The 15614-nt window shown below is 46.4% G+C and overlaps 1 protein-coding gene across 3 annotated transcripts in view; it reads left to right on the plus strand.

Moving 5' to 3' along the window:
- KATNAL1 (katanin catalytic subunit A1 like 1) overlaps window positions 1-15614 on the plus strand; it is a 152235-nt gene that overhangs the window by 19663 nt on the left and 116958 nt on the right. Inside the window, exon 1 of one of the 3 annotated variants that reach the window (XM_081549308.1) lies at window positions 843-913. The exons of the other annotated variants lie outside the window; for them this stretch is intronic. The gene's annotated coding sequence lies outside the window, so the exon portion shown is untranslated. Of the gene's footprint in view, window positions 1-842; window positions 914-15614 lie in introns of those variants that run through there. 3 annotated transcript variants of the gene reach the window in all.

Here is a 15614-nt window from a genome sequence, read left to right on the forward strand (position 1 = left end):
CACTGCTGCAAGTCAAAGCCGGATATTGCAGAGGAAAAAATGATGCCTGCGCCTCTGGTTCGGTGGTACTTTGGATTCTGGTCTTCATCAGTTTTATGTGCTCCTGTTTATTTTTTGCATTCCTCAGACAGCTGCTGTGTCCTGTCCAGGTTTTATAAGGGCAGTCTACAGGAGAGCCTGGGTGGAGGATCCGCTTACCATCTTACCTACAACTGGACCCTCTGTCCATTGTCTTTCTGCTCTTAAAAGTCTGAGGTCAGTGTGTTTCCTGATCCTGGTGTTTGACCTGTTTTATCTTTATGGAAAACCCGTTGGGCCTTGTTTGGTCCCAGTGTCTAGAAGTTCCCCAGTGATGTTCCTCGGTCTGTTTTCATCCATTGTGTTGGGTACTTGATGGACACTTTGATTCTGGAATCTCATGTACTTCTGTTCTGGGAAAGCCTCTTGAATAGTTTTGTTGCTGGTTGCCTCTTCTCTTTCTCTTTCCTCTATTTCGGAGACTTCCATTATTTAAACATCACACTTACTAGACTCACTCTCTGTTTTTCTTTACTTTAATGTTTTAGGTTTTTTTGCTCTAGTTTCTGAGATACTTCCCACCAACATTTTTTTCCCTGCCTCTCTTATTTAATTTGTCATCTGTGCGTTCATGTTTTTAATTCCCAAAGCTCTTTCTGCTGTTGTTCTCTACATGTTTCTTTTTAAAATAGCTCTGTTTCTTTTGCATACATCCTCTCTCATGTCTCTGAGGATACTAATTGTTTGGGGGAAAGTTCTCTTCTCCCTGCATAATCTCCCAGTTGCTTTTTTCTCTTGTTTTATATCTGTCTTCATGATAGAGTTAGAACTGAAAAATCGAACTGGGAACTCTGAGCTCCAGGCTGGATTGTTGGAGAGTGAGCTTTCGTGTAGGGTGAGTTGGCTATGAACATTCCCTAATTTCAGTATCTTTGGTTTGTTTCTCTTGGCCTGGTCAGGCTCTCCATGGCAGAACTTTAGCCTCCTGCCTGGAAGCTTAAGCTCTGTGTTCTGGGAGCTAAGCTGGGGGAGAAGGGTGGGAAGTCTCATCGCTCCACGGTCATCATGTGAACAGTCATTTGCTCTTCTTGGTTTTGACATGACACTTGCAGCTTCTATCTTTCACTCCTAAGAGAGGGAAATCTCTCGAGTCTGATCAGATAGGGGAAAAGCTGTCTGCCAGGGGCCCTGAGTAGGGGGAGCAATCTAGAGATCTGTATCTCTGGGGTTTTCACCCAGTCCTTCCTTTAGCCACCCTCTTTGTGTCTCCATCTCCAGGGGCACCCGTGCTGTTGGTGCCTGGGCTTTGTGAGGGTCCCAGCTTGTGAAGGGCATTCACCCTTAGCTTTATCTCCTGCCAGCTCCAGGCCTGTCAGTCCTTTGCCACTCGCTCATCCTCCTCCCAGCTTCTGTCATTTTGTTGCTGTCATCTCCTCTCTTGTCCCTCCTGTCCTTTGGGCTATGTGTCTTTAAAACATCTCTTTACCATAGTTTTAATGTGTTTTGGGAGGGAGCAAGTTAGATGTATATATATTCTTGCATCCAAAGCTGGAGGGCTAGAATTGTTTTTTTTCCTAGTCAAGATTTAAAATTTCTTTTATTTTACAGTGAGACGGACCTGGGAAATCCAAAGTGTTAGTTTTACAGTTTACTAATTAGCAATTATTTCAACAATTATTTCAACAAGGTGAAAGGAAAAATATATCAACCAACTATAATTAATCAGAACAACCAAAAATCATCTCTGCAGTCAGTGCAACTTCTATGCCAGTGTTTTATAGAAGAAAGGAAATAGGTTTGTACCCAGTCATCAAGAGTTCAAGTCCCAACCTGGTCGCTTAATAACTTCTGTAGAACATATGTATATATACATATGTATGTATATATTTAATAACAGAAATTACTATTCAGGGCTGACATGGGACTTGGACACCATCTGGACTTTTCTAGGCCTCAGTTGGACACGGGACTCCTGCAGAGCCACTCAGAGCAGTTGTTGAAGGTCAGCTTTAGAACTTGGGACCCAGGTTCTCTTTGTTCTTCTGTACACAGTGTCCCTTATCATCATTGCCAAGTAACATTTTTTAAATACTTTTACTTTGAACTAGATTAAGATTCATAAAAAGTTGCAAAATAGTACAGAGAATTCCCATGTACACTTCACTCAGTTTTGCCTGCAATCTTTATATAACAACAGTTCATTGTCAAAACCAGGAGCCTGATGTTGATACAATATCTTAAGTCAGATACAGACCTTCAAGTCACGTTTTAAAGACACAAATTTGTGTACTCTGCTAAACCAAAGCCAGAAAAAGACCCATTCTTTCTGTATTAAGGACCGTGCGTTCTGAATAGACGTACAAAGATAACTCACCAAATAATAGCACTCAGATACAATCCCAAATATGTTTTAGGACCTTTTTTCAGAAAAGCAAGGAGTGGTGGAGAATCAAGAGTGGGCTTTTAAATCAGACAAATCTTGATATGAATTCAGCTGCTTCAGATTTGTGAGTCCCTGGGCAAGGAATTTCCCCCAACCTCATTTTACTGATAGAAAAATGGTAACTATTATTATTTACTTCTTACTGTGGTGAGAATTAAGTTATATATATTATAGTCTAGAACAGTGCTTGACATGCGGTAGATAATCAATAAATGGTCACCATAATAATTATGGGAAAAATCATAATCCTTTAATAATCATAATTTTCTAGTTGCCCACTTGATTTTGAGTCCAGCTCAGATACCATGTAGGTCTTCCTCCCTCTTGATTTACTCTGTAAGGGTTTCGGTGGAAATCAAAGAATCAGCAGCAGTTCCTCGTGAAGAAAGGGATGCCCGGAAAGGACAAAATGACTTCCCCAAATCGACAACACGGGTGATTCCTTGGATCCTCTACCTCCCACCTCAGTGTTGAAAAAATGTATGGGAGGTTGTCAAACGTGTAACTAAATTCAAGTCATTTACCTATTCTTCTAAAGAAACCTCTGGAAAAGGGACTATGATTCTTTCAGGTGTAGTACAAGGTCGGGGTGCGTATCTAACAGCCGCAGGAATGAGGCTTAGGTCACACTCACATTATCAGTTTACACCCAGTTCCCCTCAAGCCTGAGGTAAGATATTTGCTCCCCTGGGGCTTCTTGGTGGCTTAGATCGTAAAGAATCCACCTGCAATGCTGGAGACCTGGGTTCAATCCCTGGGTTGGGAAGATCCCCCGGAGAAGGAGTAGCTACCCTCTCCAGTATTCTTGCCTGGAGAAGTCCATGGACAGAGGAGCCTGGTGGGCTGGATCCCTGGTCTGGGAAGATCCTACATGCTGTGGAGCAACTAAGCACCACAGCTGTTGAAACCTGTGCTCTAGAGCCCGGGAGCCACAACTACTGAAGCCCACCTGTCCTAGAGCCCATGTTCTGTAACAAGAGAAACCACTGCAGTGAGAAGCCCATGCCCCATAACTGGAGAGTAGCCCCCGCTTGCCGCAACTAGAGAAAAGCCCAGGCAGCAGTGAAGACCCAGCACAGTAAAAAATAAATAAAATAAAATAAAAAAAAGATCTTTGCTCCCCAGTTGCACATAAAAGTCCAAGAGGCTCACCCCGAAGGAGACATTTTCATCACAGGCCCAGTAAGAATGCTTTGGAATCTAGAAACCTGTGCACTTTTCTAAACTGAACTTTATTAGATTGTCTGAACAAAAACACAAAGGCCTCACTTAGCAGGTGCTTATCTGCCGAGCATCCTGCTTCCCACCACACCTGAGCTCCCCACCTGCCTGACTCTGGCTTGAATTTCCTGCCATTGGCAGTTACAGAAAGAGGGGCTCACAAATGCAGCAGCTGCCAGTTTGGCCTCAGAGCAAGAAAGGAGCTCTGCCTGGAAATGTGGTCATTTAAGTCGTAAAGTCATGATTTTCCTTCAGGGGTTGGGGTGTTTCTCCAGCAACCCAGGACTAATAGGTCTCAGATCCGGCTGGACAAAAACTTCATGTGGGTCCATCCAGGCAGGCAGATGGTAAGACAGGACCCGAGATAAAGAGAAAGCAACTCTGTGATCCTGTCTCTTCTCTTTCCTACTGGATGTCGTTGGAAGGAATAACTTCCAGGCCTTCTTTCTATCTCCAACCCTGTCTCCCCCAACTCCCAACCCTCTTCATCTCCCAAAAGATCATATTTCCTCCTGCCTGTTTATCTCTTGTCTGTGTGGGGTGTTTTTCAAAACCAAAAGCTGAGGTATGGCTTTTGGTAGCTTAGTAGAAATGCTAATTCAGAAAGATCTCTTGGGACTTCCCTGGTATTCAGTCCAGTGGTTAAAATTTCACCTTCCAAAGCAGAGGGTGCTGGTTCCTTCCTTGGTTGGGGAGCTAAGACCCCACCAAAACATCAAACAGAAGCAACATTGTAACAAATTCAATAAGTACTTGAAAAAAAAAAAAGAAAATCTCTCTTTTTGAATCATGCAATTCACATAACCAGAATATCCTACAAGAAATTAGGCTGTGTCTAAATGAACTGTGTGGTAAGTGCTATAATATATGCCGAGACATGGTTTGTTATGGGTTGAATTGCACCTTATTCCCCAATTCCTGTGTTGAAGCCTTAACCCCCAGAACCTCAGAACATGGCTGTATTTGAAGACAGTCTTTAAACAGGTGGTTAAATGAAAACGAGGCCATTAGGCAGGGCCGTAATCACATATGACTCATGTCCTCAGGAGAACAGGTTATTAAGACACATATATCAACATACGCAGAGAGACCATGTGAGGACACGGGGAGAAGGTGGCATCAGCAAGCCAAAGGGAGCGGCCTCGGAAGAAGGCCCTGCTGACACTTTGACCTTGAACTTCTAGCCTCCAGACTGGAAGACAATACAATTCTGTTGTTTAAGCCACCAGGTCTGTGGGTCTTTGTTATGGGAGCAGCAGACCGATCCAGGCTTTAATCATAGCTGCGCTGTGATTTTAATCAATCAATTTGCAAAGGTTATTGTGAATAACATTTTTTTAATTGCCATGTAAATTAAGGGTGCTTTTTGTTTTATTTTTTCAACAGCTTAATTGAGGGGTGTTTACCATACAATTATCTGTACATATTGACACTTTAAATATACAGTCTGATACAACTTGACATATATTTTCTCTCATGAAACCATCATCATGGTCAAGATAATGAACATATCTGTCATCTTCAAAAGTTTCCTCAAGCTCCTTTGCTGTCTGTCCCTCCCTTTTTCTCCCCTTATTCCTAGGCCATCACTCAATCTCCTTTCTGTCACTATAGATTAATTTGCCATTTCTAGAGTTTTATAGAAATGGAATCATATAGTATGACTCTTTTTTTCTTTAACTTATTACACTTTGCATAATGATTTGGAAATTCATCCAGGTCACTGTGTATCAATAATTCATTCCTTTTTCATGGCTGAGTAGTATTCCTTGGGATGGACCACTACAGTTTATCCATTTATTTGCAAAAGGACTCATTAAGGCTGTTTATAGTTTCTTTCTAATAAAACTTTTTCACTTATTAATAGGAGTATAAGGTGATTAAGTGCTGTGTTGTTTTTACTGTCTTATCCATGTTATTTTATTTTAAAAATATGAAAATAATTATAATAGCCCTGCCACTTACTAGGTAGGAGATAGTTGAGCCTCAATTTCCCAGCCTGAAAAATGGAGATAATAAATCTACTTTATGGGGTTGCTTTCAGAGCTAAATGACCATGTTAGTTGCTCAATAATGTTATTTACTGTCATCATCATCATTGTCATCTCTGGTTATCCCCCTCCTTCTTTCTAGTCACTGTTGCCTACTTAGCTCCGTAAATGCATCATGCACTGTCTTTTAAATTTCTTTGATTCTGCAATTCTGCTGGAAGGTTTTCCTACATTCTAGACCAGTGATCACTAAAAGTGTCACCCACAGAGGTGCAGGATGAAAACATTAGAATTTTTGTTTATTTTGACGATTAATATTTGTTCATTTAAAAATCTTATCTGCTGGGGTTCTCTTTATATGTGTTTTATGATATACTAATAGAGTGTTTATAACATTTAGGAATAAGTGTTGTTTATAAAATTTAGGAATAAGTATAACTATTGAAGGTAGATGTTCAAAAACTTTGAGACGGACATATTGTAAAAATAGTTGAGGGATCACCATTTTGGGCTGGATGAAGTGCCCCTATTTTGTTCTTCTCCAGAACACCCTGCTGTTTTGTCATCATCGATTATGTTCCTCATGGATAACACAAGAGCAGGGGCTGTGATTCAGTCAGGGTTAAGTTGCAGACAACAGACTCCACTTCAGTTAATTTTAGCCGAAGTGGACTTACTATATAGGCTGTTGGCTTGTAGCACAGATTCCTAAACTTCAACCTGCATCAGAATTACCAGGAAGCCTTGTTAAAGCCAAGATTCCTGGGCCACACTGCCAGAGGCAGTAGGTCTGGGGTGAGGCCTAGGAATTTACATTTTTAACAGTCCTGCCCATACTGCTGGTCCAGTGACCCCCATCTTTGAGAACCACTGGGTTACAGGATGGTGGTGAATGCTGGAGAGGGAAGCTGCAGACAGGGCCTCCAGGTCCAACTGCAAAACTGGCCTGGGCAGGTAGTTGCTGCCCAAACCACACTGCGTCTGCTGCAGACGGGAAGGCTGCTGAACAGGAAGTTGTGCTGGGCTACTCGGCACTCGTGAGGTTGGAGACTGACCAGACATTAATGCCTCTGTCACTCCTGCTGGACAGGCTCCAAAGCACCCCCACCTCTATGCTTCTGGAGGCCACTGACACTCTCACATGCCTCCTGGAGCAGGGAGTCAGCCTGGAATAAGATGCTATGTTCTGATAATTGACCTGGTAGGTTACTTATAAAAACCCCAGGGCAGGGGAGTTGGAACATCTCTAGTGTTGCAGACTTGAGCGCAAGGGAAGTCTCCCTAGGAGGTTGGAGTGGTTTTGAGTGAGGCAGGAGCAGCATCTGCTATGGCTGCTATATATTTTTTTAAAGATTTATTTATTTACTTATTTATTTTGACTGCGGTAGGTCTTTATTGCTGCTCTTGGAATCACAGTCCCTGCTCTCATGCTGTCCATGAGGAACATAATCAATGATGACAAAACAGCAGGATGTTCTGGAGAAGAGCAATAGAGGATGGGTCCCTTTGGCTTTCTCTTGTTGCGGCGAGCGAGGAGTACTCTTCCTCGCAGTGCGCAGGCTTCTCATGCAGGTGGCTTCTCTTGTTGCAGAGCACAGGCTCTGGGGCGTGTGGGCTTCAGTGATTGCAGCTCCTGGGCTCAGTAGTTGCAGCTCAAGGACTCTAGGGAGCTGGCTCAGTAGTTGTGGCGCACAAGCTTAGCTGCTCCTGGGCATGTGGGCTCTTCCTGGACCAGGGACGGAACCAGGGTCCCTTGCACTTCAAGACAGATTCTTAACCACTGTACCCCCAGGGAAGCTGGAGGACAGTAGTTTTCATCTTGGTTCAGGGCCTAGTTCCAGCTCCCTCCTGCCACCTCCTCTCCGTGCCTATACCTCCTCCTCCATACCTCTCCATGCTATCCTCAGTCACGCCTCCACAATGTGCTCTTGGGTCTTGGTGGAGGGTTTGCCTGTCTCCCTGCTGGGGACTTCTCTCTGCCTTTTCCAGTGATAAGGTGGACTCCTTGAACATGCTAGCTATTCAGAGGAGCAGCATGTTGGCAACAAGTCTGCCAGACACTGAGCCCACCTAGGAGGGGGTCCACTTGGCTCCCAGGCATCTAAGTCACTGCGTCTTTCCCCAGAGACATCTCTCTGAACATCCCCTCTCCATAGCCTCAGCCTCAGAGCCTGGAATCCAAGTGTGCCACCTCCGTCTCCAGCCTCTGAGAATGATTGCATCCCTAGAAAGCAGACCTGACATCCCACCACCCAGAGGAGTTGCAGAGGGGTTTGCAGCGAACTCTTTCATCTGCAGGTCTCACAGTCATTTTCAAGTTACCCTTTGGGCAATTGATGCCAATGGTGGGGTTGCCTGGTGACTAGCTTAGGTCAAAGTGTCTTTTCAGCAGCTTCTAAGGCTCCTGAGTAGGAGCCTGTAGGTGTGATTGTTGCTGTTGTTGTTCAGTCGCTCAGTTGTGTCCAACTGTTTGCGACCCCATGGACTGTAGCGCACCAGGCTTCCCTGTCCTTCACTGTCTTTGCTCAAACTCCTGTCCATTGAGTTAGTGATGCCACTGAACCATCTCACCTTTATCGCCCCTTTGTCCTCCCTCCCTTCTCCAGGGGATCTACCCGACCCAGAGATCAAACCTGGGTCTCCCACATTGCAGGCAGATTCTTTACTATCTGAGCCCCTGGGGAAGATCTCTGGAGATGTGGGCTGGGGATAAATAAAGATTCAATCAGGGTTCGGGCAATACTACCTCTCAGTATGAATTCTAACCTCTTCCTTTAAGGCCACGCTGCAGTGTCCCTTTGCTGACCATGACATAAGCAAACTGTTTTAAGATGTTGGCAGCGCTCACAGGGTTAGAAGCCAAGCTTTAAACAGAGAGGGGGCATGGCACAGTGGGTGGAGCCTGGGATGTGGAGATAAAAAGTCCCCAGCACTGAATCTTCTCTCATTGTTGATCATATGACTCTAGACACGTTTCTTAACCTTTCCTTCTTCACCTTTAAGAAGAGAAAACTCCACATTAGAGACCTGTGAGGATTTAATACGAAGTTTTTGATACATTGGTCAAATGATAGCCATTATTAACATTTATAGTGAAGCTCCCCCCACCTCCCAAGGTGGTCACAGACCTCCTAGCTTATTTGATGTGTTCACAAACCTATGTGCTGTCTCAGTATATTTATAGTCTGATTGGGATGGAGATTGTAAACTTTCCTCAGTTGCTAGCTCAAATCGTGTCTGGAATAAGGCAGGGTATAAAAATTATTTTCTCGGTTATATGCTCATTTAGTAAGGGAGCTCTTCCCATGTTAGGCATTGGGGGTCCGAATCTGAAAGAGACAAATTGCCTGCCAGGGTCTCACAGCGAAGGGGCGAGTCCCCCCCTACCACACACACACACATGCACACACACACAGCTAATTGCAGGACAGTGAGGTGTGTGTGGTTGTGGGGAAGTAGAGGGGTGGCCAGCACACAGTCCTGCAGGTCTCTGCATGCCCTGTGAAGGCAGTGGGACTCTCTTTTGCGGGTGGTGGGGAGCCCACTAGAAAGAAGAGTTGGTTGAATTTGTATTTGGAGCCCTCACTGCTGCAGCCGTGGCTGGAGGGACAGGGAAGACAGGACTGCAGCCCAGAGACCACCAGCCCAGCGACGGAGGGGGGGTGGGCAGGATGAGGGAGCAAAGACCACAGGGGATTCCAGGCTGGCGAGAGGAACCCGAAACAGCATGAGGTGACCGACTGCATGCGTGCGTGCTAAGTTGCTTCAGTTGTGTCTGACTCTTTGCGACCCCATGGACTGTAGCCCCCCCAGGCTCCTCTGTCCATGGGATTCTCCAGGCAAGAATACTGGAGTGGGTTGCCATGCCCTCCTCCAGGGGATCTTCCCAACCCAGGGATCAAACCCTATCTCCTGCACTGACAGGCGGGTTCTTTACCACTAGCGCCACCTGGGAAGCCGGTGACTGACTGCATGTAGGGATAAAACCACAGGTGAGGGCACAGTTGACTTCCAGGTGACTGGGTGGGTGATCATGCTTGAGTCCACCCTGCCTTTGAGCACAATAAAAAAAATCGTGGGATATTCGTTGTAACTCTGATTTCCTGTGGGTTGCTTTTGGAACCAGAGTTTAGTCAATTGTCCCATCTTTTCTGATGAAATTCTATCCCATAACTCACAGGGACGGTGAATAAGAGCAGGATAAGGGCAGGACTCTTTGCCTGTTTTCTCCCCTGAGGAGGAAGCACTTCAGGTAGTGTATCTGTTGACTCACAGAGCCTTCTGGAGAACAGAGGGGATGAGGGAGCGCTTGGCAAGGGCAGTACTGTGTGAAGCTAGACTGCTCCGGCTGAGCCACTCTGCCAGGTGCAAGCCCCACAGGTTATGAAATATTTAATACTTTAGTTGTTTGGGAGAAATACAGTGAGGAGAAAGAAATGTGTTGTAAAGGGAACCTGATCAGATATTGCTCAACTGATCTGCTTAAAGAGCAGGAACCATTCTGGCAGATGCATTTAAGGAAAAGGAATGAACACAAAAGCAATCAAACAGTGCTTTTCTCATATTTGAGTCAACTTGGAGGGAGGCTGTTTTCTCAGTTTGAAAATTTCTCTGCCAATTAAGATGAAGTAAAAAGTGAAAGTGTTAGTCTCTCAGTCATGTCCAACTCTTTTCGAGTCCATGGACTGTAACCCACCAGGCTCCTCTGTCCATGGAATTCTCCAGGCAAGAGTACTAGAGTGGGTTGCCATGCTCTCCTCCAGGGAATCTTCCCAACCCAGGGATCAAACCTGTGTCTCTTATGTCTCCTCCTTGGCAGGAGGCTCTTTACTATCTGAGCCATCAGGGAAGCATGAAGTTGAGTTTAATTACAGTGAGCCCAGGTAAACTAAATACCTATTGTCCTAAATTTCAGAAGGTAAGGAAATTCATGGGGCTTCCCTGGTGGCTCAGTGGTAAAAAAATAATAATAATCTGCCTGCCAAGCAGGAGACCCAATCCCTGGATCAGGAAGATCCCGTGGAGAAGGAAATGGCAACCCACTCCAGTATGCTTGCCTGGGAAATCCTATGGACAGAGAAGCCTGGCGGGGCTACAGTCCATGGGGTTGAAAAAGAGTTGGATGCAGCTGAGGGACAGAACAACAAGGGAATTCTTGTTAGAAGACTCTGTTAGGCTCTGGCTGAGTCTGAGACAGAGGATTCAAGTGTCTTTTGTATTGTTGAGGCTGAGATTTTAAGCTGCAGAGCATATACGCTTGCTGTTGGGTGTGTGTGTGTGTGTGTGTGTGTGTGTGTATCACACCAAAGACTGAAATCACGAAGCAGCCCCAGTTATATTGGACGTAATGATTTTACTACAAATGCCATGGAATACTGTGGATCGTCGCCACATGGTTGTTTCTTCAAACATATCTTTCAGGTATAATGTTCCCTTCCTGAAAGCAAGCAGCTTCTAACAGTGGATGCTTGAGAGTATTACTAAGCATCTCCAAACACAAATACATTTACTACATTTTAAAAAGTAATGGCCTGCACAGCTCTTTATGTTAATGAAGTAATAACCCCTGAACACAGAGCAGTCAGAACCAAGCCTCCCAGTCAACACCAAAGTGTGCAGTGAGGGGCAGGGACGTTGCAGGTCAAAGCTTTGCTGAACGTCTTGTTAACTGAACTCAAGCAGAGCCATCTGTGTGCAGGTGTGTCTCCAGATTCTGGGGCGCCTGGGACTCCGAAGCTGGTGAGTTCAAGGTTGTGTGCTCATTCTGTTCAAAACAAGAGGCGGGAAGGGACAACAATTGAAAGATGACTTGCAATTTGTAACCGATGGGCTGTGCTCAATGAGACCCATGTATTTATAATCTTTCAAAGCCAAGCACAAGGGCTCCCATACTTCATTAATCATCCAACTGCAGCACTCCCGTTTATCTCACTGTTTGTCACCACAAAACCTGAACTCAAGTCAATTTTTCCATACCGAGTTTCCCCTTGTGCTGCTGCTGCTGCTAAGTCGTGTCAGTCGTGTCCGACTCTGTGCGACCCCATAGACGGCAGCCCACCAGGCTCCCCCATTCCTGGGATTCTCCAGGCAAGAACCCTGGAGTGGGTTGCCATTTCCTTCTCCAATGCATGAAAGTGAAAAGTGAAAGTGAAGTCGCTCAGTCGTGTCCGACTCTTAGCGACCCCATGGACTGCAGCCTACCAGGCTCCTCCGTCCATGGGATTTTCCAGGCAAAAGTACTGGAGTGGGGTGCCATTGCCTTCTCCGCCCCTTGTGCTAGAAGGGCTATTGATGCTGAAGGTGAAGCTCCAATACTTTGGTCACCTGATGCGAAGAGCCGACTCATTTGGAAAAGACCCTGATGCTGGGCAAGATTGAAGGCAGAGGAAGAGGAGGATGACAGAGCATGAAATGGTTGGATAGCATCACTGACTCAGTGGACATGAGTTTGAGCAAACTCGGGGAGATAGTGAAGGACAGGGAGGCCTGGCGTGTTGCAGTCAGTCCATGGGGTCACAGAGTCGGACATAACTTAGCAACTACAACAGCAGAAGGGCTACTGCCTGACCCTTTCTAAATTAGAGCAACAATGTCTTATTTCAGGCAGCTGGTCCCTGGGGGCTCTAATTGCAGAAGTCTAACCTGGCAGTTAGCTCCCTCGGCCCCAGAAACCGCCAGGGCACCAACGTGCTTCCTGCCAAACGACCCTGGGCAGCTGAAGGAGAAGGGGCCCACCTGCAGGCGCGGTCTGTGTGCTAGGTTCCCGGGGGCGGGGTGGGGGGGAACCGTGGAGTTGTCTGTTGAAAACATCAAGTCAAGACTCAAAACTCGGAGCCCTTGCTCTGCTACCCGATCATTTTCCGGCTCATGCAGTGGCTTGGTTGGGTGTTAGCTGGTAAGGGTGTTTGTTCCTTTGCTTTAGTTTTCATAAAAAGAACTGTTTCTTAGTATGGGACATTTCCTACTTTTGAATTAACTTGGAGCACGTTTCCTACCAACAAGATAAGCAATGTCTGTATGAAGATGCAGACTGTCTTGCCCAGTCTAACCCTTGGGAGAGGAGGCCTGGCTCCTCGGTGGAAGGCATCAGGGCCGTGAGCATCGTTTGGGGTGAGGATATTGACCTGGAGGACCTCAGCCCCGGCCTGGCTTGTGTCTCAGTCCCCTCTTTTCTCATCTGTAAAGTGGGGTTGATGAGATGCAAGCGCACACGATGGGAATAGTACTTGGGTAGCCTTCGCAGTGCCCCTGGCACTGTCCTGCATTAGCTCGTTCATTCCCCAGAGTCACCCTCTGATGGAGGCAGCGCTGCTCTCATCCCATTTTACAGATGAGGAGCTGAGGCACAGAAAGGCACTGAGAGTGACTTGCCCAAGATCACACAACCACCAAGTGCCAGACCTGGGATTTGAACCCGGGTTTGTCAGTGGGCTTCCCTGATAGCTCAGTTGGTAAAGAATCCGCCTGCAATGCAGGAGACCCTGGTTTGATTCCTGGGTCGGGATTATCCGCTAGAGAAGAGATAGGCTACCCACTCCAGTATTCTTGGGCTTCCCTTGCGGCTCAGCTGGTAAAGAATCTGCCTGCAATGTGGGAGACCCGGCTTCGATCCCTGGGTTGGGAAGATCCCCTGAAGAAGGGAAAGGCTACTCACTCCAGTATTCTGGCCTGGAGGATTCCATGGACTATATAGTCCATAGGGTCACAAAGAGTCGGACACGACTGAGCGACTTTCACTTTCACTTGTCTGTGGAGCCTAGGTTCTCACCCATGACATTCAGTCGCCCTTTGTGAGGTGGTAGGTGAGGGCCATGCACTTGGTAAATACCAACTAAATATCAGAGAGGGGGAGCAGGACTGGTTTCCATGCCAGAAGCTGTGTTTCTCGTCTTTGACACCATGCTAAGAGGTATGGGCGGCCCTTTGAAGGCCTGACTGTACTGTCTGCTTCTCGAATGGTCAGCTCCTTCTCTGAGGCCACGTGGAGGTTGGGTAAGCAGACATCTGGCAAGGTGCTAAGCCAGTCATCAGTCCAGGGATGGAAAGATGTCACCAGGTGGCTGCTGAATGGGACCAAGCCAGTGTTGGGACATCTCAGGCCATGAGGGGAAGCGGGTTGGGGGCTGCGTGGGAGCAGAGCTGGGCGGAGAGGAGACACTAGACCTGTGTGTGTGTCTAAGGAGGTGACAGAGCACCTTAGCAGCTTCAGGGCCTGGGAAACAGAGCTTGGTGGGGTGTTGGGTCCTCCTGATGCCTCTTGTAAATCCACATGTGGAAAGGGAGAAGGATGATCAGGGCCGAATGAAAGAGGGCGGTGTGTGAGCTCCCCTACCCCAGGCCTCCGTTTCAGAGATGGGAAGCTGTCTTAAAAGTCAAGGGATGCCCATACAGATGTACAGGTTTGGCGGGGCAGGGGGGTGGTAACCATGGCTGACACTTCCTCGAAGAAGGCTGGGGATTCCAATGCTCTGGTACTGCAGCTTGCTTTACATTTTCATCCTCCATGAGATTCTACTCTAGGACTGCTCTGTGAAAGTGTCAGTCACTCAGTCTTGTCCGACTCTTTGTGACCCCATGGACTGTAGCCCACCAGGCTCCTCTGTCCATGGAATTCTCCAGGCAAGAATACTGGAGTGGGTTGCTATTCCCTTCTCCAGGAGATATTCCCAACCCCAGGGATCAAACTGGAATCATGTCTCCTGCATTGACAGGCAGGTTCTTTATCACTCAGACAGTAAAGAATCTGCTTGCAGTGCAGGAGACCCGGGTTCAATCCCTGGGTCGGGAAGATTCCCACTCTCATCCACAGGGCAGTGCAGTAATTATACAGTCTTCACTCCGCCACGAGACATTCAGCAGGTAAAGGAGGGCCCCTGAAGCCGCCGTGCTCTTTGCAGAACACCATGAAATATTGATGTAGTTGCTTCTATTAAATGATCTAAGAACAATTTTATGGGTGGAAAGGATGACTGTATAATGTATGTATGCAATCTAAAATTACCACCAACTGTCTATGAAAAAAAAAAAAAAAATCAGGCTGTCATACCAAGCCTAATTGGTTATTTCTGTTTTTCTGCTCATTTCTGTTAGCTCTGCTCATTTATTTGTTTTATTGTATCACTGTTCACTGGCAGATAAAGGGTAGCAGTTGCCAAAGTTTGAAGAAAAATTTAAGAGATAAATTTCAAATGCTTACATTGAGGTTGCGGTGCCTTCGGGACACCAGGGTGCTTCTGTGCTGTGCTCAGGTGCCCGGCTCTGTGACCCCATGGACTGCAGCCCGCCAGGCTCCTCTGTCCATGGGATTCTCCAGGCAAACTGATAATAACTGCAATTATTTAATCTTACCAGTAGAATTCCTGAGTCTAATTTATGGAATAAATTCAGGAGCATAGTTTGAGAATCACTTGCTTCAGTGATCACATTTATTGATTCTTTAGCTGTCAAACAGCAGCAGTGTTTTTCTATATACACTCCTGACCTGAGTGACGGGCATGCTTTGTGGCCTTTGGGGACTCTAGTCACAATGAAAGGCGTGTCTTGTATGCTCTGATTCTTGAGATCTATCCCCAGGTTCTTTCCACCCCAAATGCCATCTCCTCTCTGTTCACACCAACAAGAAGCCTTTCTTCCAGGCTCAGCTCCTAGGCCATTTGCTAAAACCATCACACAAAAGCTGAAGGACTTACAGAGGACTCTTCTGGATGCTGGCATGCACCCAAAACATCACAGATGGCTCCAGCTTCTGCCAGAGTACCCTGGAGCCAGGGAGCCCAGTCCTGCCCACAGGAAAGGTTCTCATCTAGCACTTCTGGCTTTTATCTCAACTTCTAAGATCACTCACTCAGCTCTTAAATTCTGCTCTGGTTTTGCCATCAGCACTTTCCCCTCCTCATATTATCTTCATTTGATACTTAGCACGTGACATAGGGCTTCCCAGG

Source organism: Giraffa tippelskirchi, chromosome 12 (genome assembly GCF_054371585.1).
Source record: "Giraffa tippelskirchi isolate mGirTip1 chromosome 12, T2T-mGirTip1v1.2.pri, whole genome shotgun sequence".
NCBI lineage: Eukaryota > Metazoa > Chordata > Mammalia > Artiodactyla > Giraffidae > Giraffa > Giraffa tippelskirchi.